Source organism: Bufo bufo, chromosome 5 (genome assembly GCF_905171765.1).
Source record: "Bufo bufo chromosome 5, aBufBuf1.1, whole genome shotgun sequence".
NCBI lineage: Eukaryota > Metazoa > Chordata > Amphibia > Anura > Bufonidae > Bufo > Bufo bufo.
The window spans coordinates 494437547-494464321 of NC_053393.1; the positions used below are offsets into that span (position 1 = coordinate 494437547).

At 41.2% G+C, this 26775-nt stretch overlaps 1 protein-coding gene across 2 annotated transcripts in view; it reads right to left on the minus strand.

Annotated features, from left to right (window-relative positions):
• NRP1 (neuropilin 1) overlaps positions 1 to 26775 on the minus strand; it is a 149734-nt gene that overhangs the window by 35893 nt on the left and 87066 nt on the right. The gene's annotated exons all lie outside the window — the stretch shown is intronic.

Here is a 26775-nt window from a genome sequence, read left to right on the forward strand (position 1 = left end):
AAGGACGCGGTGTCGGTGCATTCTTAAACTGCTGATCAGCGGGGGTCCTCGGTAATGATATGTATAAGGTCTTTTAGAGATATGTCTGATGACAAACATGTTGACAACTTCTATTGGCAACCAGCGGAACTGTGAATGAAGCTCTGGAGTACTATACAAGGTCAAGACATACAACCATACATCATATTCATATACAAATTCTAAAATAATTTTCAAAAGATGGATATACCCTTTAAGTACCAGCACACCTTGTCATAGCAGTTTATAATGCAATATAATATTTTGGCGAAAACACTGTCCTTCAGAAGGACTATGGTTTCCCCATAGGCATACAATAGCAATGCTCACTCCACTCATGTCCTGTAAATCTATATGTAGCTGAACTGATCAAATATCCGCCCCTGTTTTTCTACCTGTATATAATAATATGTTTTTAATCCATATTGCACTTGCAGATGAAGCGTATGAACAGACAGACTGGTTCCACGCGTGCTCGCTCGGGGCCGGCAGTAACTATCTATAGCAAGCAGACGTGTTATTTATTCCCGTCTCAGTAATATGCAGTAATATCCCATCTTGTAGATTATAGACTCCAACATTACGCTCATATCTGCATATGCTAATTTGTATTCTAGCAGGAGCTTCTGGTTTGTGGCGGCACAAGGGTTACACATTCACACACATACACCATGTAGCCTTACTCTGATTAGGATGGAAATGACTGGGTTTGCAGTACACGCAAATACTACTCTGCAACTGAAAATATAAGCCCTCTCCTCTCAAGTGATTTTAGAGTGGTCCTAGGCGCTCGTGTCCCATCCTGTGCTCTTACCGGTCTGAAGAGCCCTTAAAATCTCATGATCTCTCGGCTGTATCTCTTCATGTTTTCAGCAGTAATTAAATTACCCTGACTAAAAATATACGCTTTTTTACCAATAGACAGGTAAAAAGAAATCACTATTATTTTAGAGGTAAGTGCATCATTCTTTGATGCAGTCTTAAAGGGGTATTCCCACACTGGGGTGCACCTAGCCTTTCTGCTGCCTCAGGCGAAAACTGAAACGGCGCCCCCCCCCCCCCCCCCAAAGCCAATTTCTTAACCTAACCCCCTTTACCACAATGAAAGCACTCTTTGCCCATGGCCCTTCCGCTGGCCCCCTCTTGCCCCTACCTGGTGCTGCCTGAGGCGATCGCCTCACCTGGCCTCATCGGTGGTGCACCCCTGTCCCCACATGAACATTGATGGCATCTCCACAGAATCTAGGACCCATCACCACTTTTAGGACCATCTCCTGTCTAGAACGTGACCCCATCTTGTGCTGCTGGGAAAGAAGAGGCAGTCATGCATGCGTAGCTCACTCCAGTCACTTACATGGGACTTGCGAAGATAGTCAAGTTGCACTTACTTGGCTTTTTTCGGAAGTTCAGTAGAAGTGAATGGAGAGAGCCACGCATGTGTAGCCACCTCACCGTTCTAGATGGTGCAAGATGGGGTCCCTTTCTATAGATACGAGACCGTCCTAGAGGTTGTGGAAGACCCTAGATCCTGTGGGTATGCCTTAAATGTCCGGATGAGACAGACAGCTGTCGACCAACCAAGTGCTCCAACTTCTTCCAGGTTCTCAGCTGTATGACAGCACTTATAGAATTCTATGGGGCCATGGACCTCAGTAAAAATCCAATTTCATACAGAGGCATGCAGAGAATTGGCATTTGGCAGCCGTTCAATGTTCACATAGCAACCGGAGAAACTAATTATACAGAAATTTCAGATTTTTACTTCTAGTTTTCTTATTCCATATATGATAACGGAAACTCCAACTCCCTTGTGCAGGATCCCGCTGAACGTGTTAGGTTATATCATATGTGCTTTATGATAGGATTATATTGGCATCGTATTGTGCAATATAAACCAACATATGAACTCATTCTCATAATTAATGGTATGATTGCAGTCTCTGGCTAATGAAATGGAGACTTGAACGATTCACTGGAGAAAAATAATGTGTATTACTTCATATTAGATGTGTGAACCCCACTGAGCAGCTGAAAATTTGGAGAATTAATATACATTACGTAGATGTGTGTGCAGTGGAAGGTCAGTAACGGTCATTCGGTGAAACCGCTGTCGGTAGCCTTCCTGACTCCACTGCGCATGCATATTCTTTCCACGAGAGAAGAGAACAAGCCACCATCAAACCCCTCTGGTAGAAGATTTTCTCCAGGATTTGGCATACTGCGATCCGAAATTCATGACTTCCCCAACATCTGCTCTTGAGAAAGCATTGAGAGCCCCCCATATATATTAATCAGTTGATTATTCCAAATTTATCGGTAACTATGACTTTATCTAATGCCAACTTAAAAGGGTTAGTCGGGACTGCAATATTAATGACCTATCCTCGAATATTAATGACCTATCCTCATATTAATTGACTGTAATATTAATGACCTATCCCCAAAAACAAGCTGCCAGAGCAGACACTGGAACAGTACAGCTCCATATACTGGATAGTTGCCATTATTGGTACTGCAGCACTGTTCCCATTGAAGTCCTGCAGTACCATTCACAGCCACTACCTAGTGTATGGAGCTGTGCAGTTCCAAGTGTCTATTCTGGAGCTCAGCAATCCTTTCCAACAGCTGATTGCTGAGGATGCCGGGAGTCGGACCCCTAAGGATCTGATATTAATGACCTGTCCCAAGGATAGGTCATCGGTAGTACAGTCCTGGAAAACCCCTTTTATGTATACATTCCATAATAGACTAATATGTGGAGGAAAATAGAGTACTAGAGCTTGGGGTAAAGCAGTGGTAACCAACCTTTTGTAGGCTTTGAAGACCTTTCCAATTAGATGTTGAGCTACACTGAGTATTACAATAGACTACAGTATAGATATGGCCAAATAATATAGGTTTTACCCCTGTGTTAAAGGGATTTTCCAGTTTCACATAAAAAAATCACCATCATTCAAGCTTACGCATTATATGTCAGATGATGAAGTTCTGAGTGTATTTTAACTTCTCCATCACAGTTGTGATCTGTGACCTGTGCCTTGTGTTCATATCCCAGCACAAAACTGGCGGTGAGTGTCTGCATCGGGTCCCTGCCTCTGCTTCTCCTCCCAGCTTGAACATCACAGATCCAAGCCTGCTTGAAGCCCTCCCTAAGCCAAATTACCACTGCTGATATCATGTCTACAGTGCAGGGTCCAGGAGAATGAGCAGAACACCACCCTGAGAGGCAAGGTCCTTGAGGATGTTGTGTCTACAGGGCAGAGCCTTACAAGCCTTACCACACGTCAGATGTAGAAGTTATCGGGACAGGAAACCAGCACAGCAGAAAATGTCACGTGACCATGATAAGGTGCAGGGAAACGGGACATTAAAGATAAATCACTGTCAGTAAGTGACAATTGATGCAGAAAATCAGAATACCCCTTTACCTGCCTGTGATATTATTTTGACCCCAGCAACAAGTTTTAATAACACTATAACTTTCTCGTGCCACTAGCTCACAATACTATCTGCAGTTGCCAACAGGTGTAGAACCACAGTCATGTCTACGCCCTCCTACCAACATGGCTGGGAAAACTTCCTCAAAGTGATTAATTTATTAGGCACTTTCTCACAGCTGGTCTCCAGGAGCTGGGATAGTCATGGAGGTTGAGAAGACCATCCATGACCTGCTCATTCTTGACATTAGTGAGGTTCCCCTCTGCTGGATTAAAACCACAGGTATGTGCCTCTGATTGACATGCCGTTAATGTAAATCATTAGCGTACACCTTTGCATTTTTTGGGTTGATGTGAGACAAACCAACCACCCAAAGTCCAGCCAGGGGTGTGCCTAGCCTTTCTGCTGCCTGAGGCAAAAACTGAAACAGCGCTCCCCCTTTCCAATGCAAATTTCTTAACTTAACCTCTTCCCTTCAGCCCATGACCCTTTAGCTGCCCCCCTCTTGCCCTTACCTGGTGCTGCCTGAGGCGATCGCCTCAGCTGGCCTCATTGGTGGTGCACCCCTGGGTCCACCAGAGTAAGGTGTTTTTTACTCCATATCTGACTAATCCCTTCAGGATGGTGGATCCCATCCAGTTTACCCAAACGCAATATACAATGGTTTTGGTCTCTGTATATTCATAAAAAAAGAAGTTGGTTTAATGGAAACTTTCAGTTTTATTACCAGAGATATTAAATAGCGCAGCTGCAAATACAAAACGGGGGAACGTCGTTGTTTTTGTTGAGTTTTATTCCCTTATTCCTTTATTACCACTCATACGAAGCAAAACAGCTGTATATACAGAAAACCAGGGAAGACGCTGTTTTGGTTATATGTTGATGCATCGTTCCATTAAAATGTATCAGAAAAACACTAATTATGTTGCTCTCTCTGGGACCAATACAGCAGACGCGAAGAAGAGGCCTGTGCGATCTCAGAGCTTATTCAACACAATATAGCCGCAGAATCATTAGCCGTCTGCATATAATGTATGACAATCTGCAAAGTACTGTATTCCCTATGGCACCTGGGCGATTTATAGACATGTACCTTATGCCTGAAGGCAAGGTCTTCGAAAACGTACACAGGGACGTGACAATTAGTCATTGGAAATAAAAAGAACTTAAAGGAGTTTTCCGGTAGTAGAATATTGATAAGCTCTACTCGGAATAGGACATCCATGTCTGATTGGTGGGTGTCCGACTCCCGGGACTCCCGCTGATCAGATGTCTGAACAGGCCGCAGCGCTCTGGCCTCCTCCTAGGCCAGTGACATCACGTTCATTGGTCACATAACACTTATATAATGGGGGGCACTTCTTTTATACTCACCTATTATTAAACCTATTGAACACGCACAAATATGACAATAAGCAGGCGCTGCAGCACTTCTATATCTACGAGGGACCTGTAACACTGATCCTCCTCTACTGTGTTAACTAGGAATAGAATGCAAGAAGTATACTGAGACACTAACACAAGCAGACATAAGCTGAAAGCATGAAACTTAATGTGCCATTTTGGAAGGTGGGAACTGTAATGGCTATCATTAATGGTTCACCCCTTTGAAAGTTCTTTGGAAGTAAGACCAATGTGATGAATAATGGCAAAATTAGAATAGCCCAGAGACTTGTCGTTTTATATGTCCACTTTAGCACAAGGGCACTGACGTGAGGGGCAGACGTACCACACTGTGCAACCCATGCAGCCAAACTTGGTCCCCATAAAGGGGCTTTCCAACAGGTTTTAACTGATGAATTATCCGGTGCCTTCTCTAACAGCTGTCAGACCACCACAGATCAGATACTGATGACCTATCCAGAGGATAGAAAGAGTCGTAAAACCCCTTTAAAGTGGTTGGTCCATCTCGGATATTGATCGTATATTGCTAAGATATGCTATCAATGTCTGATCAGTAGCAGTCCCACCTATGGGACCAATTCCTATCTCCAGAATGGGACCCCTGAAGTGAAGGAGAGCACACCCTGCATATGTGATATTGCTATGGGAGTCCTGAAAATAGTCAAGCGAGCATGCTTGGTAGATAGTGGGGAATAGAGAGCACACTGCACAAGCGCTGCCACCACTCCATTCACTGCTATGGGACTGCCAGAAATCGCCAAGCCAGTGCTCACATATTTTCTAAAGCCCCATAGCGGTGAACAGAGTGTGGCCGTGCATGAGCGGTGGCTCTCTGTTCAATTCGAGGGGCCAGTTCTGGAGAATGGAGTGGGTCTGCTCCGATGGCAGGCATTGGTGACATCATCAATATCTGAGATGGTCCGACCCCTATAAAAGCAGCTTCTTTCTGCCTATTAGACAGTATATAATACATGTCATGGCTCAAAATGAGTGGTGGATTGTTAGAGACATACGGGTACTTTATGCTAGGAGCACATACTGTCCTTGCACAGGGGTCCTCTGCTCTGTGTCTGCCCCTAAGTGACATTGTTGCACAGGGCTAGTCCTACAGCGAATGCCACTTTATCTATAGTCATCTTTGTAAATTTATGACTGATTATCTTAAAATAGTGAAACCTTGGAGTAACAGCTTATTAAAATTCCCCTGTATTTGGAGCCCTATTTTAATTACTGTTCTGGAGCTCACCCCTTCAATTTCCCAGCATGTGCCATGTACAGCAATTATTTTTTTATAATTGAAAACTAGGGAAACATTGCTGGATTGTCATGCAGATTACAAACAAAAAAAAAATATTCAACAATATCCAACCAGTACAGAATTTCAATCACAGGCCCATCAATTAATGTGTCTTTTTCCCTATTTTTTTAAGGTAATATGATTTTATTTTTATCTTCTATATTATTTCTGAAAACAATTTATTACCACACTAATGCCAATGTCCTGCTAAGAAGCAGTATATTATCATTGGCAGGGCTGTATTTAAAGTTTATGCTGCACTGGGCACATTTAGTGCGCACGCCCCCTATAAGGCTATAGTTGCCAATTGACTTATACTGTAGAATACAGTAGCTACATAAAATGTTTTTGGTGATGAGGTAAAAAAAAAAAAAAATGTTGAAAACACACTTAGTTTTTCCGTGATTGCTGTGATTTTGTGATGTGGTTACTGACCATGCAGTTTATGCAAGTGAAATACATTTATGTTTGATTTTTAACCTGGAAAAAAACCACATCACAAAACCACAGTGTCACTGATGTAGTAGGGGAGAACACCAAAAGACAACAAGGTCTCACTGCTAGGGAAGGAAAAGGGTCACGACCTATGAAACCCTGCTCCTGGCCCTAACTCCTATCCGTATAGACACCTCTCGATGGTAGAGATGCCCATACACAGGAACCTAGAAAACCCTGGTGGCCCTCAGATGCCCTAGACTTAATGACAGGGCAGAGACAACCCGCTCCTTCCCTGGTGAAGGAACCAGCGTCTCACTGAGGCCTAGTAAACAACAGAGGGGGGGGGATACAAAACACAACAAGCAGAACACTTGACTTCTAAGGATGATGGATGATCAGGACTTCAACTAGAACCACAATCCAGCTCTTCCAACACCAAATGAAGCTATCCAGAGCAAGGAGTGATGGGTGGAGTCAAACTAAATAGGGGAAGGTAAAGGTCACATGATTCACACCTGAACAGGAGGTGTGGACATACAAGCAACACACAGACAAAGTGAAACCAAAAGATGCTGTCAGATCACTAATGAGCAGATAATCTTTCAGACCTTCTCAAACCTGTCACCGGTGTGACACACAGGAAACCTGGTAAAACCAAGTGTGGTTTTAAATGCTCTTTTTGATGCAATTTTGACTGTGTAGTTAAAAACATCTTATCTAAATATACCCTCACACAGCTGTCAGTAAAATATAAACCTAATGCAAAAGTCCGAAGTCATCACCTTCAATGGATGGTGCATGCTATGATTGGAATAATCATAGCATGATTGGAATAATAAGCATGCACCATCCAGGTCTGACTTTCCTTTAAGATTCATTAACTCAAGTGAGTGAACAGAAGACGTCATCGGCGCAGGCGCACTGAGGGAGTGCTGAGGAGGCGAGCCTCCTTCTCTCAGAGCGCCTGCACAGAATGAAGACAGGCGCGGGATTTGAAATGCTGACAGGGCCAGCCGGAGGAGGAGAGCGCTCGCTGGCCCTGTCAATCAACAGGAGGAGGGGGCGTTTTTTTTGCGGCGGCTACCAGCAAGTAGACGCCCTACTTGCTGGTAGTGAAGTGATTTGCATATTTTAAAAGATCGATTTTTAAGGAAAAGAAGCCACAGCCAGAGGTAAGAGCCCTATATAGGGAATAGTCGTTAAATAAGGATTTTAACAAGCCCAAAAAAAAAAAATGTGTTTTGGGGGTGACAGAAGCCCTTTAACAAGCAAGTGGACAATCCCTTTAATTTATTTACAGCTATGTAATTGTCCTGTGAGTATCGTGAGTGGAGCAATTATTCAGGGGGTTTATATTTCATTCTCCATGCTACCGAAGCCCACCCAGCTTCTATAGAACTATAATTCCCATCATGCTCTACAGTCAGATTCATGGGTAAGATGTCCACTGGATTCAGCATTGAGGTCCTCGGTTTGAATTCAAGCAAGGGCAACATCTACATGGAGTCTGTATGTTCTCCCTGTGTTTTCATGGATTTCCTCCCATACTCCAAGGCATACAGAGAGGAAATTTAGATTGTGAGCTCCACTAGGAACAGCAAGTAATAATGGTTGTAAAGAGCTGCAGAATACGTTGGCGCTATAGGAGCAAGATAAATAATGAAATAAAACCTAGGAAAAAAATTCATTGCACTCTAAATTGATTTGGAATTTAGTAAGACTACACGTATTCCTATTCTCCAGGTCCCTCATGTGTCATGTCTACTGCCCCTGATTTATGGTAATGCTGGACAATATCCAGGAGGATCTATTTTGCAGTTGTAAAACTTCTAACGACCCTGATTAAAATGATTAATTACATGTAAGTTTCAGGGATATTATTTTTTTGGACTCATCTGAAGCTATTTCCAGGCTATAAGCTCCCGAACTGACTACGCTATTGCGAGTTATTCGAGAGCTTGATGAAAAAAAACTTTAATTACTGACCAGTTGTCTTGCATGAGCAATTCATTATTGCTGGCAGGAAAAAAAAAAAAGGGCAGTAATTTCTGAGAAATTCCAGCCACAGTGTTCAATTAGGCCCGTAAAGTAAAATGCATCCATTAAAAAAATCAGGAAGTGGTCGGTAACACAGACGGCTGTACGTCTAATACACAAGCGCTTTTAACAAAGGCTGCTATTACATGTATAGGTAGATCAATGCTTACGGAACGGCGTCAGACCACAGAACATTACAGCGAGTGTCATTACAAGGATGCAGTAACTATACACATGTGCTATAATCGACATGTCCATTTTGGCCCTATTTTCTAAATTAGTGGCTCAGTTCATTGGCGGGAGAGCTGGGGAGGTGGGGGTGGCGGAGGGGTAATTACTGCCTTTTAGACTAACAACTTTATCTGTTTTCTGGTTTGGAGAACCGGATTCTGATATTTCAGTGAAGGGAGTGATTGTGATAATAATCTCAGTTTTTAGCACACATTTCAGGCTTTGTAATGGATTTCTACCGCAAATGATTATGGAGCCGGTAATCAAATAAAAAGGGCTTTTTAGAGAGCAGTACGGGTGATTTGTACCTAAAGGTAAGTTCTGCTTTTACATGCGGTATTAGAAAACTCACACTATATGTCACAGCTTTTTGGAGTAAATCAGGAACACAAAAAAATGCCATTTTTATACATGTTTATGGTAACAATTTTTTTTTTTATAATTGTGCCCCGGGGTCAATGTGCTGGCTCAAAGGCAGTGACAGTAACAAAATACCTTGGACTTACGCCCCAGTGTCAATGTGCAGCCTCAAAGGCGGTTTAAAAATTGCAAGTGCCTCTAGTTCTTTCACACAGAGTTTGTAACAATGTTTTAGTAAAGGTAGGTAGGTTCACACTATTTTTGGGAACTACATTTGGTGGGACTATTTGAATCATACCACGTCCACCAAATACTGTAGGTGGAGGGGATTTTTATATTTGCTTTTATGAATGGAAAATGTACATCCTAACTTTGAGATTTTTTTGTTTAATAAAACTTTATTTAACTTTTATTTTAACCATTTACTAGCCCACAATGGGACGTTGACAGGCGATCTTCTGATTCTATAATACACTATAGTGCTTATGCAGTACAGTGTATTACACTGTCAGTTCTATACTGACAGGCACCAACAGGCTAATCCAGAGAGGTGCAGCCAGCTAGGCATACACTATAGCAGGGCTTACAGCCTTTATTAGGCCCCCGGCTGCCATGTAAAGATATAGGCACCCAGCAATCTCATTTGCAGGGTGCCGATGCCTCAGAGAGGAAGCCCCCTCTCTCTAAACCACTATTGGCCACAGCATCTAAGGGGTTAAATAGCCTGTATTGGCACTTCTGCTGAATAGGACTGTTAGAGCAGGAGCCCAGCTGAGCTTCTGCTCATTGCTGCACGAGAGTCGTGTGCAGCTCTCGGACTGGCCCGCCATAGAATGGTGGCGGCCTAATTTAAGGCCATTAGTGAAATGGCGTATATTGACAGTCGCTAACAAGTTATGAATAGTGTGGGCTTAAAACATAATGCATATTGGTAAGTTCTTTTTTTCCCCAGAAACACCACCACCACCACCCCCTTTCTCGTGACTTGACCCCTTGAAGCCTTGGAGCAGAAATTGCCTCCCCAATAATTCCATTAAATCCGTGGACTCAATAATTTTGGGTGGCAGGAATCATTTCATTATAGGTTTCATGGACTTATTATAACACATTGGACTTCAGTACCTTGCATGCAGCAATGAGCAAGCCTCCTCCAATATGACAGAAATGCTGATAATACAGGGAAGCACAGCTCACAGATGAACAGGGTTACGAGAAGACTAACTTTATACAAAAAAAAAGTCTGCAAATCTGTGGCAACATATTCTTGGTCTAGACTGAGGCAATAGGGAACATTTCCCAGCAGGTGAGTTTTTACACTTTGAGGAAATGTCATTGGGAACAGCCTTTGCTGTTTAGTTCCGATCTAAGAAAGTAATGCTTACAAATAGATTTCTTTTTAAATGATTTGTCTCTTCAAACTAATCTATTAAGAGCGGCTGTAATCCGCAAGCTCTAGGCCGATCACTCGGAAATGCTTTTAGCCTTGAAGCCTTCCATACTTCAACCATTGACCTGTCTATTGACTACTTTGAGCTTCATTAGCTGCAAAGCATGGAAAATTATTGCGCATTGGATTAGAAGTGGTCTTGCTTTAAAGATGGTGGCTGACAAAACCATCAATTACCAGAAAGCAGGTCAACACTGAGCATAAAGGGTTCCTTGGTCAAACAAATGCATAACAGCGAATATCAATGCGCTACAACTCCGTATGATTAAATAGGGATTAACGTTTTCTTTCAAGAAAATAGTAATAAAAAAAATATATAATAATTAACACAATTTGATTGGACTGCTGAATAATACCATTTATTTTTAATCAAAAATTATCAACACAGGACTTAGACCTGTGCTGAATTGGGATATTTCCACTGAAAGCCCAACCCCAGACTGTAGAGTAGAACCTGCTGCTCATCCAGTGAATGCTATAGATACAGAATGGTATGACTACCTCTCTACATATGTACAAACTGTAGATAATGCTCTATCATGTAAGGAAACACAAACTGGAGAATTTTAACACTGAGAGTCCTCATTGCTAGGTCACTAAGATGGTCAAGTTGGCTGCTACAAACTCAAATTTGCTTTACAAGTCTATAGAATTTTTCTCATCTCTCAAGCAGTATATAGTAACTTTCATAGTATCATTATTGCCTTCAAACAGAAAAAAAAGTCTTGGCTGCAAACCATCTACGGTCTATGTAGTTGGCTCTAACGAGGACGTTCATTTTGATATAATATTATATTAGAATAGTAATATTTATATTCATATTCCTAAAAACTAAAAAGTTTATATAGTAGCTGGTTTTTCAAGCCCTTTTGGGTTCACCTTAGGTCTTTAGACTTGGTTGTATGATGATACTCTGCGTAATGACATCATGTGTGGGTTGGGGTGGTTGAATAAAAGTATGGCTAGACATCCCTCACCTTTAGGAGCCAAAACACTGACTCCTGGTTCCTTAAATATGTAAATGTATTGATAGATATCCAAATAACACTGTTCCGAAATGAATTGTATGACATGTAATAAAACGAGTTGTACATTGCGATTCCTAGATCCATAAATATTCTTGAAAGGTTACATGTAGCAAAAATGGATTATAGACTTGAGAGGCAGCCAAGGCTCTTACTGAGCTCCCAGGGCTGTTATATTGGATAACAAATGGCTGCAGGTAAAAACAGTCTCAGAATATGTTGTATGTATTCCCTAAGTAAAACTGTCCCAAGGCTGTACGGGCTCTACAAACACAAAAACAGATATCTCATGAGACTGATGCAATTGTCACATCTGGGAATTGCATCACTGTATACATTGTGTACATTATTCTGTTGCCAGCTGTTCCTCAGGTACATTGCCATTAGGGTTGATTTGTTCACATGGACCATAATGTCAATTTAGCCAAGAAGACAAATATCTGCTGTGCTAAGCAGGTATCCTTAATGGCCGCACGGGAATTAAGAATGGTGCTTACAAATTAACAATACTCCCACTGGTAGGGTTTGCATCAGTCAACTCATTAAATGATACATTGTAACCTATTTGTATCATAATCCAATAGTAGAAACTTTGTTTACAAACAAAAACACACAAAGACAGGGCATGGAAGAAAATTTCCAATGGATACGGCAGACAAAAAGAAACTTGCAGCTATTTTGGCTAAATGATATTTAAGGTGCCCATATAAAAGCAAAGTCTGCAGAACCTGCTGATTTTGGCAGGATCAGCTTACACCTATCTTATGTGTATGGAGGTGATCATGTCCTGACTCCCCCAACAGATGACGTTGGGGAAAGAACATCAAGTATACTGAATGTCAACATGTCCAAATCTCACATGAGATAACTTGTCATTAGATAAGTCTGGCAGTGGCAGCTTATCACCCTATCCCTATTGATAACAATTGCACACTCAGCACAATACACATGAGATGCAGCCACTGCAACTACTCTCCCCCACCACCGCAATATCGGCAGCGAGCAGGTAAACGGTGAAGAGAACGGACAAGCTCTGCATTCACTTCAAACAGCTGGTTCGTGGGGGTGCCGGGAGTTTGATGTCTGCCAATCTGATATTAATGACCTATTTTTCTATCCTGAGGATAAGTCATCAACGTGGGAAAACTGAACAACCCCTTTAACTTTATACCCCATCTTCAAAACACTGATTAGGAAATTTGGGATTATGGAGGGAGGTTCTCTATTTTGAACACTGATCTATTAGTCAAATCAGGGAGATCTCTGTTGGAGATTGATTGTTTTTTAAGGGATATTGTAACGTCATGTGACATCACAACGCTGGCAGTGTCAGGTCCTGCTCCCTCTAGTGTTCCCTCGCATTTGGATGAGGTGAGTATTTATTTTAACACCTAAAAAGCCATTTTACCCATTGTTAAATGGCCGTTAGACGGGTGCACTCCTGTCTAAACGGGCATTAAAAATGGGCCCTTTGAATTTAATTGGGTCCGTCTGGCCATGAAAAATTGCCAAAAATAGGACATTTCCTATTTTTGGACAGTTGCTATTCACTCGTGGTTAAAAAAAATTGCCATGTGAATAGCCTCATAGACTTCAACTGGTTCTGGAAACAATTTTCCTATTCGTATGAATGTAGCCTAATGATTCATTTCCACTGGGGTGGCACTGCAGGGGAATTGAACACTTCCTTCCAGATAACTCTACAGATTGCAGCTGACCTCTAGGGTGGTCCCGGAACCAGTTTACAAGGGAGATTTCTAACAAATAAGGATTATATTCTATTTAAGAAACAACACAAAAAAACTAAAAATAAACCCCTAAAAACGAAATCTAGATATTAATGCACCGTCGGGGTTCCAATAAATGTCTGAAGGTGTTCTCGTCTATATTCTTCTGTAACACAGTTTGTACAATACAAAAAGTTGAGACCTATTCTAAAAACCAAAGGAAGTCTTCTTGTAGGAATGTAAAAGAAAGAAAGGACTAATTTTAGGCATTAAGATGTAATGGCTTGTAACAGAGAGGCAACATGCTGCTTCTATTTTAATTGTGTCATAAAATGTAAGATCTTATGAATGAATCCTTCCAGCTATTGAAACATAACATAATTAACCATTTTGCTATTGATTTCCTTGGAACTGGCACGGTGCTGAGTTTTTCATTCCGAACAGCGTCTAATAGCCAGAAGAAAACATCCTTTCCCCAAAATCTAAGAGAGAGAAATTTTAGAAAACCCAAGACAAAGCTAGTCCAGTGGGGTAGTGGTGCAGCCAAGAGGCGCTGGAGTTGTGTCTTAGAAGTCAACGATATGAGGAAGGCATAGGAAATAATAGAGTCTAGAAGATTAAAAAACTGAATGTGTTTCTGGGAGATTAAAGGAGACAATGCTTGCGGGTACGGTTGGTCTTGCGTGCTGAATCTTTCGACTCTTTAATGCTTTTGTGTTCTCTGTGCATAAATCAGAAGCCAAGGAAGAAAAATTATTTAATTCAGATGGACCCTTTGAACTTCCATTCCATCTGGTTCTCTTTCAATAAGGAAATCTGTTTTAGTCGTAAAATATTGGCAAGAATGGGCTTCAGTCAAAAAGAAACAAAAGCAACTCAGTGCTCCAGGTTAGGGCACAGCCATGTCACAGAGTGCGAAAAAGGGGGGAAAGACTAACACTGTGTGGCTGGGAGAGTCAATGAACGGCCTCAATGATAGCTACAACAGGCGTGTATTGTCACCGCACAAAGGCAAATGGAGTCTTTTCCCTTGATTATTGCTTTGAGTGATGTATTAAGACTGCCTTTTCTTTGAAAGCAAATACTTTTGACTTATTGTGCAAAATACGTCAGTCATTTTAAGCAGGCATCGAAGATAAAGAATCTGAGGCCATGCCAGTGATTTAGGAGACCTGATTTTTTTTGGTCAGAAGAAAATATGGGTTGTAGTTTTAGTGTTACTTATGAGTCCTGCTTTGAGAGATTTTGAGAAAATGTAGGATTATTTAGAAAATTATTTAGAAAATTTGCCTCAAGGATGTATTGACAATTTTCGAAGGAATGTGGGGAGAAAAATTTGGATCATATGTTTTATCGATACACATATCTTATTCATAATGGATTTATTTTTTTAAGTATGGATATGTTATGGACGGTGACCAATTTTATCTTCTGACATGTCTCACTGAGGTGTCATAAGATTTTTATGATGCAATTCTCCCTTAAGGAAGTAAACTGTAGCCACCTGTAGTACAGAGGAGAACATAGCCTCAAATATGGTGCCCATAAGTTCTCCAGGATTTTGATATCAATAGTTTAGGATAGGATAGGTCATCAGTATCAGATCAGCAGGGGTCTTACTCCCGGCACTCGTGCCAATCAGAGCTGCTCTGTGGTTGCTTAGGCCTCTTCCTACGCTATGTAACAGTATGTTCATTGGTCACATTGCCAAGGCACGGCTCAGTCCCATTTAAGTGAACAATGATGTGCTTGGTAAGCTGTGAGAAGGTCATTGTGCTCACCGGAGTTCTGGTGAGAACCTTGGCTTCTTCAAACAACTGACTGCGGGAATGCTGGAAGTCAGACACCTGCCGATCTCATACTAATGACCTATGATGGGGATAGGCCATCAATATTAATGTCCCAGAGAACCCTTTAAAGGGTACCTGTCATCAACTTTATGCTGACCGTACTGAGGGCAGTATAAATTAGTGACAGAAATGCTGATTTCAGCGGTGTGTCACACACGTCAGCTAAAAGTAAGTCGTTGCCGAGAACCATCATAATCATTGCAGCCCAGGCCTTGAAAAGAGTCAAAGCTACCTGAGAGAAGTCATGGTTATTCATAATCTCCTGCTCTCCCTGGCCACCTACTGATGATTGACAGTCTAATACCTAGTTTTCTCCGTTTCTCTCTAGGAGAGAACTGCCAATCATCAGCAGATTGGCAGGGAGGGCAGGAATTCATGAATAACCATGACTCTTCTCAGGTAGATTTGACTCTTTTCAAGGCCCAGGCTGCAATGATTATGATGCTGGTTCTCAGCAATTACTTACTTTTAGCTGATGTGTGACACACCGCTGACATCAGCATTTCTGTCACTAATTTATACTGCCCTCAGTAAGGTCAGCATAAAGTTGATGACAGGTTCCCTTTAAGTCTGCTTCTATGACAGGTCACAAGAACAAAATTAGTACATGGCCCATGATAATACCAATGTCTCTAGGGGAAAATATAGTGGTTGGACATGGAGGCAATATTTAGTTGAACATGGACCTTCTTGGGTCCTCTATAGATACTCCATATACATGTCACATACACTCAGCTTTCAAGCCATCAATTGTTCAAAAATAGTTCACTATTTAGTCTTTAGGAAATGTTTTTCAGCACTTGGTATTCACCTGTTTCTAATAGAAGTAAAACCACTGACAACCAATTTACAATCCCAAATCTTTAAAGCTGGTTTAATACAAGCCACATAACGCGGGTCTTAGACTTAATTACAATTTAATTGCCAGATGGAAAAATGCATGGTATCTCTGGCACTTTATTAAAAATGCCTAGCAAAACTTATTCCAACTGGATTATTTTTCACTTAATTTAATTTGTCCTGAGAGGGATGACTTTTACAGCAGACATACTGCTCACAGAAGCAGAAAACACATTGCAGAAAATACAATGAAATTACAAAAAAGAAAAAAATAAATAGGATTCAATTTTCAATCTTCCGCTTATCCATAAATACCTCTAAATGACAAATATGAGCTTCATTGGGGACAGCAAGGGAAGAGGAATATTTCAGTGCTATATAAGTGAGTAAAATAAATAAAGACATTCTTTCACAATTTGCAAAATGTAGATTTTTCTCCCCATGCCACGTATACACTACTTTACAGTCCACTTCATCGCTGACTATTGAGCATTAGGAGCTGCAGTGGTCTGTTTCACAAAACATAAGATAATGTACAATTTATCAAGGCTAAAACATGCTTCCTTCCCCAATCAAGGAAAATACCACTCGTCTTTTGAGGCTTATCTTTTCAGAGTCTTTAATGTGAAGAACAAATGATAGTTGGAAGCCAAGTCAAACTTTCTATTCTGAAGTCAGGAGGTATGTAAGAGAACTCATCATGTACTTAAAATGGCTGGGGATTTTCAACAAAACCATGTTTGACATATTTCCCCTTGTACTATTCATAATGAGCATGATGTTCATCCTAACAGTGAAAAGAATTGGCTGAGGAGTTTGAGAAGTGAGACCCTAAAATATTAAACTTCATCAGGTTATTGTGACAAATACAGAGGACTAGCAGAAACCATGAGGGGATATTTTTAAGACTGGCATTTCATATGCCATTCTTAAAAAGAAATATGTTAGAGTAAGATGCCCCTCACACATATTGTACTTACCCCGCTCCCCGGCACCCGTGTCGCTTCTGACGACTGCGCAGCCGCTGCATTTCCCCGTCATGCGGATGAAAACATCCGGCGATGAGGGGGGGTCGGGGGGGTCTGTCAGCCAATAGCAGGCCACGACGGGAACGAGTCTCCCTAGCGTTACCCGTCGGATGTTTTCATCCGCGCGACAGGGAGATGCAGCAACAGCTGTGCAGGGCGTCAGAGTCATAAGCGATGCTGGTGCTGTAGAGCTAGGTAAGTACGATGTTTGTGAGAGGCACGGGCAGTAGGGGAGGCATTTTAGGGGTTGGATAACCCCTTTAAGCAGCACGGGCCTCTTAAATATTTTGCCACTTCTTCTGGAAGTTCTATCACCAAAAAAATCGAATTAATGCCAACTATGAGATCCTGTTGGGTTGCCGAGGCCTAATAATCCTCACCTACTTAAAAAAGTGAAAAAAAAGTGGTACAGCATTGCAAAATGGCTAAAATTTGTGCATAAAATGCTGCTTGCACAAAAATGTTTCATGCTAGAAAATTGGTGTGCATCCTTTCATAAATCACCCATATGTCTCCGGCTATTAGGGTAGCCAACTGTCTAGAAATCCATGGATAGTCCATAAAAATAGGAGAATTTGGAGATAAAATACATGTGTCTGTTTTTTTTTTTTTTGAGGCTACTGGAACTTATTTTGGTGGAAATTATTATTTTATAGTTCCCTGTAACTACTGGTAATGGGTTCTTATTGGTATACTGAGCTATAGGCATGAATTTAATCTTTATCATTCATTATGGTTTTTTATTTTGTCCGAAAAAATACTGGCTGATCATGATTTTTGGATGTTACCCAGAAATAAAAAATAAAAAAATCTGGTTGGCAACCTTGATGGCTATTGCCGATAGACCGAAGATCCCAGATTCCATCCACCCAACAATCAGAATGTCTGGCTACTATGGGGGCCTTGGACAGAGGGAGTGTTTGGTCCAATGCCCTTTCCTTTTGAGTGATAAGAATCTGTATTCTCCTGAGTAATTGCACTTTTAGCAAACAAAGTGGTGGGGAAAGGCCCAAGAGTCATGGAAAGGTGCTTCTAACAGAAGCTATGGCTGGTGGCAGCTGAAGGATGGAACTGAGCATGTGTGTCCACCTTAACGATGTTACTTAGATGGACAGAGAAATTAGGAAAACCACAAACAGCAGGTGTCGCTACCGAGATACATTTTATTAAATAACTCAATCACTGTGTAAAATTTTCAATTATCTTCAACTTCAAAAGTGTTCACATCAAGGTGTTGGTTTGAAAAATGTGGAATATTTTTCTTGTTGACTGTTAGGTTTACAGGCCATGACACCATATTCCAATCTAAGTCATTTTAAGACTTGCATGGTCGCCATGTTTACATTGACTTCTACTCACAATAATATCTTTTATTTTGAGCTAAAATGTCTCACCACACTTGGCTTCACATTGCCATTACATAGTAGTAAATCAAGCATGGTCAATTTTAAGCTCGGTGCACATGACTACTTCACATTTTATACAAATTCAGGTTAATCCCTTTGTTGGAAATGTTCCGATGTACCACAGTACCTGCTATGCACAAGACATATCTCCGTAGCAAATTATAGGTTTTACCCACAGGCTTTTGAAAGAAGATATGAGAGCTATTACATTGTAATGATTTCTTGTGCTGTTCTGTGTCAACATCACTGCTGATTCTCAATTGAGAGGACTTAAGATCTCTGTAGAAAAGGACAATTATGGCTTCAAGTACAGAAATCAGCACACGCTTCTCAGTGAATGTCTTAAAATTGGGACCATAAAATCTGAGAATGTTATGGATTTCATTAACATTTTCTTCCCTTAGGACTCCCTCTTGGACGAAAACAGAGGTTCTCTAACATTTAAATACCACAGGCAAAAATAGTTTCACAAAAAACAGATGTGGAGTGTTGGGATCTGATTGGCTCCAAATTTCACAGCAATTGTTGGCTATAAGTTTGTTTGCCGATCAGTTTTTTTTCCTGGAGGAAATTAGCAGGAAAGTAAAAAAAAAAAATCAGGTATGTTTCTTCCCTTTTGATCAAAACTGGACAGTTTCAAGACTTGGTTAACTACTGAAAGGCTTGTTGGAAGAAAGACGACCTCCTGGAAGGAATTCTTGAACAGCTGTTTATTCTTCAGGTTTTATTCTTTACATGAACAGTAAAATAAAGATGACGACTTGGCATCACATTCAAGCTGTAGACATCGATATAAAATGCAAAGGAAATCTGACCATATATCAACTTTACTTATTCTCCTTAAATGGTAAAATATATGTCTGTATGCAAGAAAAAGGATGGGAAATGACGGCACTTAAACCAGAAAAGGAAGCTGCCATGGGATTTTTAAGCCTAGAAGAATATGTAAAGAGGTGTCTCCATGAAAGAGAACCATCTCGCTAGTGCCACCTATATGAAGTGTCTCCCTATGAGTTAAGATCTGACTTCGCAACAAGCCTTGAGATTTGACAAGGGAATATATCCAAGCCAGATATCCACCTGTAGACGGCTGGTTTGGGTATAGTTGCATATTCATTTCCCATGGAGCATTGCCAATAAGTTTCCATACCATGGAGTACTTGTGATAAGTCTCCATGGAAGCCTGGTCTCTAAGGAGATTCAGCACCCTACCTAAGAAGCTTAGTAGAATAAATAGTTATATACTCCACCTAGTGGATGGAGGTCTTAACTTCACTTTTGGGTTATTTATTTATTTTTTTACTTTGTGTTTGGATACATATTTACATTTGTATGGAAATTAGAAATTTTGTATAGTTAATTATAAATGCATGGTTATTCGATGTGAGTTCATATGGCTGATTAAGGCACAATTGATTGTACTTAAAGAGGACTAGACAGACAGACTCTTTTTAGGATGAATCTACTTCTCTAACCCCTGGCTGTTGCTTTCTTGTTGCAGATCATGGTAGTATTACATGTAATTTACAACTGGACCGCCTTCTGCTGATAGAGCATATGGAAAAGGGATGTGTAAAAAGCTCCTCTCAGAGTACATAAATATAACTAGAATAACTTAAATTGGCCATACACATTAGAAGAACGTCAGCGCCCCTGCCAATCACCTGAATGCCAATTATCTAATATATATGGTGGAGTCTTAACTCCATGGAGTCTCCATGGCAGATGTTGGCGGAAAGAAGGCTTGAGCAAGTGTATTGGATTTCAATATGCACAATCATTTTGTTTTGAAGGGCAATAAGCCGCCTCCAAAGGGGGCTGGCAACAGCTTACTCCCCTCCCTATTGAGCACATTCACTTTTGGATGAGCCAAGCATTCATTTGTATCGGGGAGGGGGTTCAGCAGGAATAGCCATTGGCTGAGTAAGCACTTGCCCAACACCTATCTGAAGTGTATGGCCAACCTAAGTATCCACTTACTTGATTAGACTTTAGTATGAAAGGTAACGTCCATGTTTCCTTGACTTGAATCATATGCAAAATGGAGTCTGTCTACATGTCCCATTCATATAGACAAGATGTATGCAAGAATGAGTTTTATAAGGAGCAGGGCTTGTACATATATCATCCATATGTATAAGACCAATGTGAATATTAAATCCCCGCACACCCTACAAGTCCCAGTGAGATGTTCTTTACTTAGGCGTTAATAAAAGTCTTTCTTTGAGATGAGCCGTAATGTTTTTATTTGTAACGCAGAGGTTTATTAAAAAGTAAGACATGAAGACAGATGTTCAGCCCCGCCGTACAGTATGTTCATTTTTACTAAGGTCTCCTAGATAGCTAGCAAGCACATCATTTCCATTACTCATGCACCTATCGCTGGCTGAAGCATGTGCACGTATGGAGCTGAACAATCTCCGCATTACACTTCTCAGCTGATTGCGGCCGCTGCTTTTAGTGTTTCATTAAAGTGCCAATTTATCTTTGCCTAGAGCACATCCAGCTGAAAAATGATTGCAGCTCCATAAAGCAGCGCCGTGCACTTTTTACCTTAAACTTGCATGAACAGAATAGACAGATCACCGGAGGAGCCTATTTTATTTACTCTGACATGGCAATAATGTAATTTTCTGTCAGATACAAAGCAAAAAGTTCATGTCTATAGATCAGCGAAAACCAACAATCAATGCTTGGTTAGCCATAGATTAAAGCGGGGGAGGGGGGAAGGTGATGGGTTCTCTATGTCTGCAGTCTCATTCAGGCTTACGGTTGGCTCTTAAATGAAGTAAAATGATGGGATGACATTTGCTATTTAGTTTTCTTGAGAATCAATGAACATTCATTGACTATAAGTGTGACTGCCATTAGAGACTCTCCGCGTTAGAGAGCCCATATATCGGCATTTGCTACCTGAGTTGAGCTGGCTTTAATGGTTCTACCACCTAAATTTGTTTCTGTGATGTGGTTATTGAAGCATCGCTTCAATCACGCCAAGTCAACTTGAAACCTGGCTGGGACAAGAGGTAGGCTGAGTAGGCAACTGCCTAGGGTGATAATAGATGGGGGCAAAAAAAACAAAAACAATGCTACATCTTCGAATCTATCTGTTCGGCTAATTCCACACTAATACCAAGATGATAATGTTACTTTAAAGTGGTTTTCTGAGATTTTTATACTGATGACCTATCCTTTCTGTAGGTCATCAGTATCTGATCTGTGGGGGTCCGACACCCGGACTCCCACCAATCAGCTGTTTGAGAAGGCAGTGGCACTCCTGTGAGGCCTTCTCTATTCTTTCCCTAGGCCAGTGACGACACGTTCATGTGTCACGTGGCCTAGGAGCAGCTCAGCCCCATTCAAGTGAACGTGGCTGAGTGTGATACCAAGCACAGGCGCTATACGATGTACAGTAGGCCGCTGCGCTCACAGGAACACCAGTGCCTTCTGATTGGCAGGGGTCCCGGGTATTGGACCGCCACCGATCAGATACTGATGACATATTCAGAGAATAGGTAATCAGTATAAAATCTCAAAAAACCCTTTTAAATGCCAGCACACCTTGGGTACTGACAAAGGATAATTAAATGGTTGATTGTCCATTTAGAATCGATACTGAGGCCAGAGTGTGAAAGGGGGTACTTTTCTGGAAACCTGGCCTTAGTTTTCAGAGAGCTTGTCCCAGACCTGACTTCTAAGATCCAAAAAATGTATAGCAGTAATTTTTGACTGTATTCTGCCTACCCCACTAAATCTGGTATACCAGTGTTGTGAAGAAGGTGCTTTGGCTCTTCGACATTTTTCGCTGTCATCCGTGATTCCTAGCTATAGAAACCTTCAGAAGCTAACGCACCAACTAATGAGCTGGTCACTGCAGCAAATAAATGTAAAAATACAACTATCCCTTTACTGTTGGAAAAAAAACCAAATGCGCGCATTCGGCTTTACGTCCAAATAGGCTTAAATATTTAATGGGTTTACATCACAGTTTTAGTGACTGCTTATAAAACAAAAACTGTTGTTAAAATGGATGATTAATGGAATTATTTTTCACCCAAGGCTAAAAAGCTTTATAAAATATTTATTTTATATACTAAAGCATACATGCTGGCAGCAAGCAGCGGTGCACGACGGTGACTTATTCCCCCATGTCGGGTTTTACTGTAATTCACAGCGTGGCTTCAAAACATCCCTTAAATAGTTGTGAAATTTTTTGCAGGTTTTTCCTAAAATTAATGACGGGATCGTATTAAAGGCTACGTACTGTACGAGGCCAGATGTCTTAAACATGTGTGCACGGCTACATTGTAGCTTTGTGTTCTTAACATGCACGCCATTTTCAAAATGACTTGTTAATAGGGTTGGATTTGTAAAAAAGACCATCGAAGCCAGGAGCTGGGTTTTAAGGCAGGACTGGGATTAATTAATAGTCCTGTCAATCCAGTAATATGCTTGCTTGGTTTATGCCAAGAAACAATTTGCAATGGAGTGGGTAATAGTCTTTATGAATTCTTGGGCTGAGTCAAACCCACCATCTATTAGGTCTAAGGGTGGTTCACACTATTGTCGTAAAAGCTCCCAGCGCATGTATACATTGGACCTCATTCGTTTAATGGAGGCCAAAAGAGTGTCCAACAGCAGGTTAATATACTTTTTTTGTGCTGAATGGAATAGCATGGTCTACCTTTTCCATTCCTACCTTTTCAGTTAATAGAAGTTCATTTGTTGATTTAGGTATATGTATCCCACAAATGGTGCCAATAAAAAAATTCAAGTTGTCTTGCAAAAAACAAGCCTTCCTAGAATAATATTAATGGAAAAAAATCCAAAAACATTTTGACCCCTTTGACCTTAGGCTGGGTTCACCGGTAGCCATAGCGTGCCCTACAGAAAGCGTCTAGATTCACATGTCTGTGAATTACTGTGGTTTCGTGATGTGGTTTTTCGTTGCATAATGGGTGGAGCACATTTATTGTGTAAAACCTGTATGGCCAATACCCACAAAACCATCACATTCTAATAAAAGGGGTTGTCCGACCAATTCAAATTTTTGAGTCTCAGAATGGTGTGGAAATAAAGTCATACTCATCTTACTGATCCCCCAACACTCCTGTTCTGAAGCTTCTTGGACCCATGAGTTGAGTTATTTTATATTACTTTACAAAAATTTAATCGGCTGGAGAACCCCTTTTTGGTTGGCCCAAAGAATTTATGATTATTACTTGGTTGGGGTGCAGATACACAGGATGGGGAAGGAGCAAGTGGGACATTGTGGAATGGAAAACAGTCCAAGCCTGATCTAGTCAACCTTAATCAAGAGGCCCTAAACCAACCTTCTCTGGTTGGGGGCCACATTGTCAGACTGAACCAATCCCATGGGCCAAAATTAAAACTTAAAGGGGTATTACAAACTGAAACATTTATGGTATATACCTGACAGGTGCTGGTTACCCTTTCAGAATTCCCATTTAATGGGAGAATATATGAAAAAAAAATCTGAGCAACCACTAGACATAAACAAGTGTGTCTATGACTGGATGATTGGAGGCCAAACAAAAAGGTATCAAGAGCCACATGTGGCGCTGGTTGTGCACCTAGGGGTGGACTGAGAACTTAAAGTGGCCCTGGAAAAAATACTTAAAGTGGCCCCATTTTGCAGTTGGTTCCAAATTGATGGAAGGCAGGACCAACACAAGTAGGCGGGCACAGCAATACCATATTGTGGCACATTATACCACCACAAAAGAGTCCATCACAAAATACTGCAACCAGAAGCACAAAATACATCCTCTGGACAGCCATGAGGAGGACTTAGGCGCCCCCCTGGGCATCGACCCACCGTGAAATGTCCCTGTAAAGTCTATGGCCAATCTGCCCCTGTGGGCACCCCTGCCCTATACCCTCAACCACAGAGAGAGTATAAAAAGCATAATTGCCATCAGTCCCAACTGTACCTAATTTTCAGAGAGTAAGTAAGCCAAACTTATCGGTGGGTGGTCCCAGGTGGGTTTTGGGACTTCCCCAGTAATGGCACTTGCATGTTGGTAAGTACATAAGAAGAAATAATGCTGCTGATGATACTCCTCATCCTCACCATCATGATTAATCGGTATCTTTTCCTTTAAATTCATGAAACTACAAATGATTACCATATCAACTACCAATCTTCTTCGAAGCGCCACATGGCGACACAGCAGGCACGGCGCTCATGCCGACTAAAGCGTTCATTTAAATTAACTTGTTTTCAAGAAACTTCAAAAGAAGGGTGCCTTGTATTTATAGTACAAAATCCCTTTCCCGAGATGAAAGTGGAGCGGATCTCGGATCACATATGTTAGCGGCAGCTGTTTGTTTATAGTTTGTCACTTTCTTCTGTTTTGTTTAAAAAGTATATGAGGATTTTCGCTGGTGTCATCCAAGGTTGCTATGGCAACCAGGTTATTTAGCATTTACCAAAGACCGTATACATGAGCTATTAGTGAAACTGAAACTCCATTATGGCATTTCAAAGGAAAGGTATCTTTTATTTTATTTTTTTCCGAAGACGCACTAATGTATATTTTAAAAACCGGGACTTGTTTCACGAAAAAGGTACTTAAAATTGAAGTGTTTAGCCATTGCCATAGCGATAGGGATTGTAAAACAAATCACAAGACAATGTAATAGAGATATTTGATCAAATAACTCATATTGTTGGATTATAAAACCAATACTCTTTTACTAGGGCATCTGTCAGCAGTTTTGCACCTATGAAACTGGCTGACCTGTTACATGTGCGCTTGGTGGCTGAAGACATCTGTGTTGGTCCCATGTTCCTATGTGCCCACATCTCTGAGTAAAATGAAGTTTTAATATATGCAAATGAGCCTCTAGGAGCAACAGGGGCGTTGCCATTACTCCTGGAAGCTCTGCTCTCTCTGCAACTGCCACGCCCACTGCACTTTGATTGACAGGACTAGGCAGTAAAAACATTGTAATGCCTATCCCTGTCAATTAACGTACTAATAGATGCCCTTTAGTCAAAGACGGTTGTCAAATGTTTGATGTCTTCTTTCCTAAAGGGGCTGTCAACTCCTTTTATACTAATGGCCTATCCAAAGGATAGACTATCAATATCAAATCAGCGGGGGACCGACACCTCGCACCCCATAGTTGGAAAAAAACTTCTCCATCCACTGTGGAGTGGACGGATCTTGTAGATGCAGCGCTGCTCCCAGGGGCGGATTGGCCATAAACTCTACAGGGAAACTTCCCATTTGGCTGATGCCCATGGGGCCACCTCCCTTTGGTCAACCAGTGGCAGTCTTTAGGGATGTATTTAGTGCTGCTGGGGTGGTATATTGAGATGCACTGTGGTATTTGGCTCTGCTGAGGTGGTATAAGATGCTGCAATATGGTATTGCTGGCCCTGCCTTCTGTCAATTTGGACCCGACTCCAAAATGGGGCCACTTTTAGTTTTTTTTTCCAGGGCCACTTTACGTTCCCAGTCCGCCCCTGGCTGCTCCCATTCTCTTTAATGTCAGTAACCCGCTCCGTCTACTACACCTATAGATGGCGCTATGTCATTCCAGCTGATTGGAGAGGTTGTGGAGTGTTGAACCCCTGACAATTAAATATTGATGGCCTATCCTCAGAATACAAAAGGAGTGGGCATCCCCTTTAAAATTGGAATTTATAAATGAAAAAATATACAGTATACATTTTGATATTAAAATTTGCTAATTTTAAGATTTAAAAAAATGTAAAAATTGTTCCAACAGCCTTGAATGAGTAGATTTGGCGCCAGTGGGGCACGTGTTTCCAGTCTGGATCCCCTCTGGTGTACGGCTGGTCCAGGGTGGAGATGGAGCAGCAGATGCTGACAGTGAAGAATCATTTGATAAATAAGAAACACTCGTTGCTCGATTCCAATACATCCCCCACTTTCCCATGCACGTCAACCGGACTTTATAAGTGAGTAATTGTTGCTGAACACCACAGTATTTGGCAAAGACAGATGACATTTTTAGTCGGTAAAATTGCTGCAGGAATATGTATAAAGGCTTGGAAGATCTGCTGATCAACCATCCATTATTCATCGCCTTCGTTTTAGCAGGATGCTGTTTACAGTTTTGCTATGATGCGGTTTCTCAAGTGTTTTATTGCGCATTCAAGCTCTTTCCGAAGATATACAAGGGAACGTCAGCCCTGGTTCCTCATCTCCCTAACTACTTGTTCAGCTGTCATTT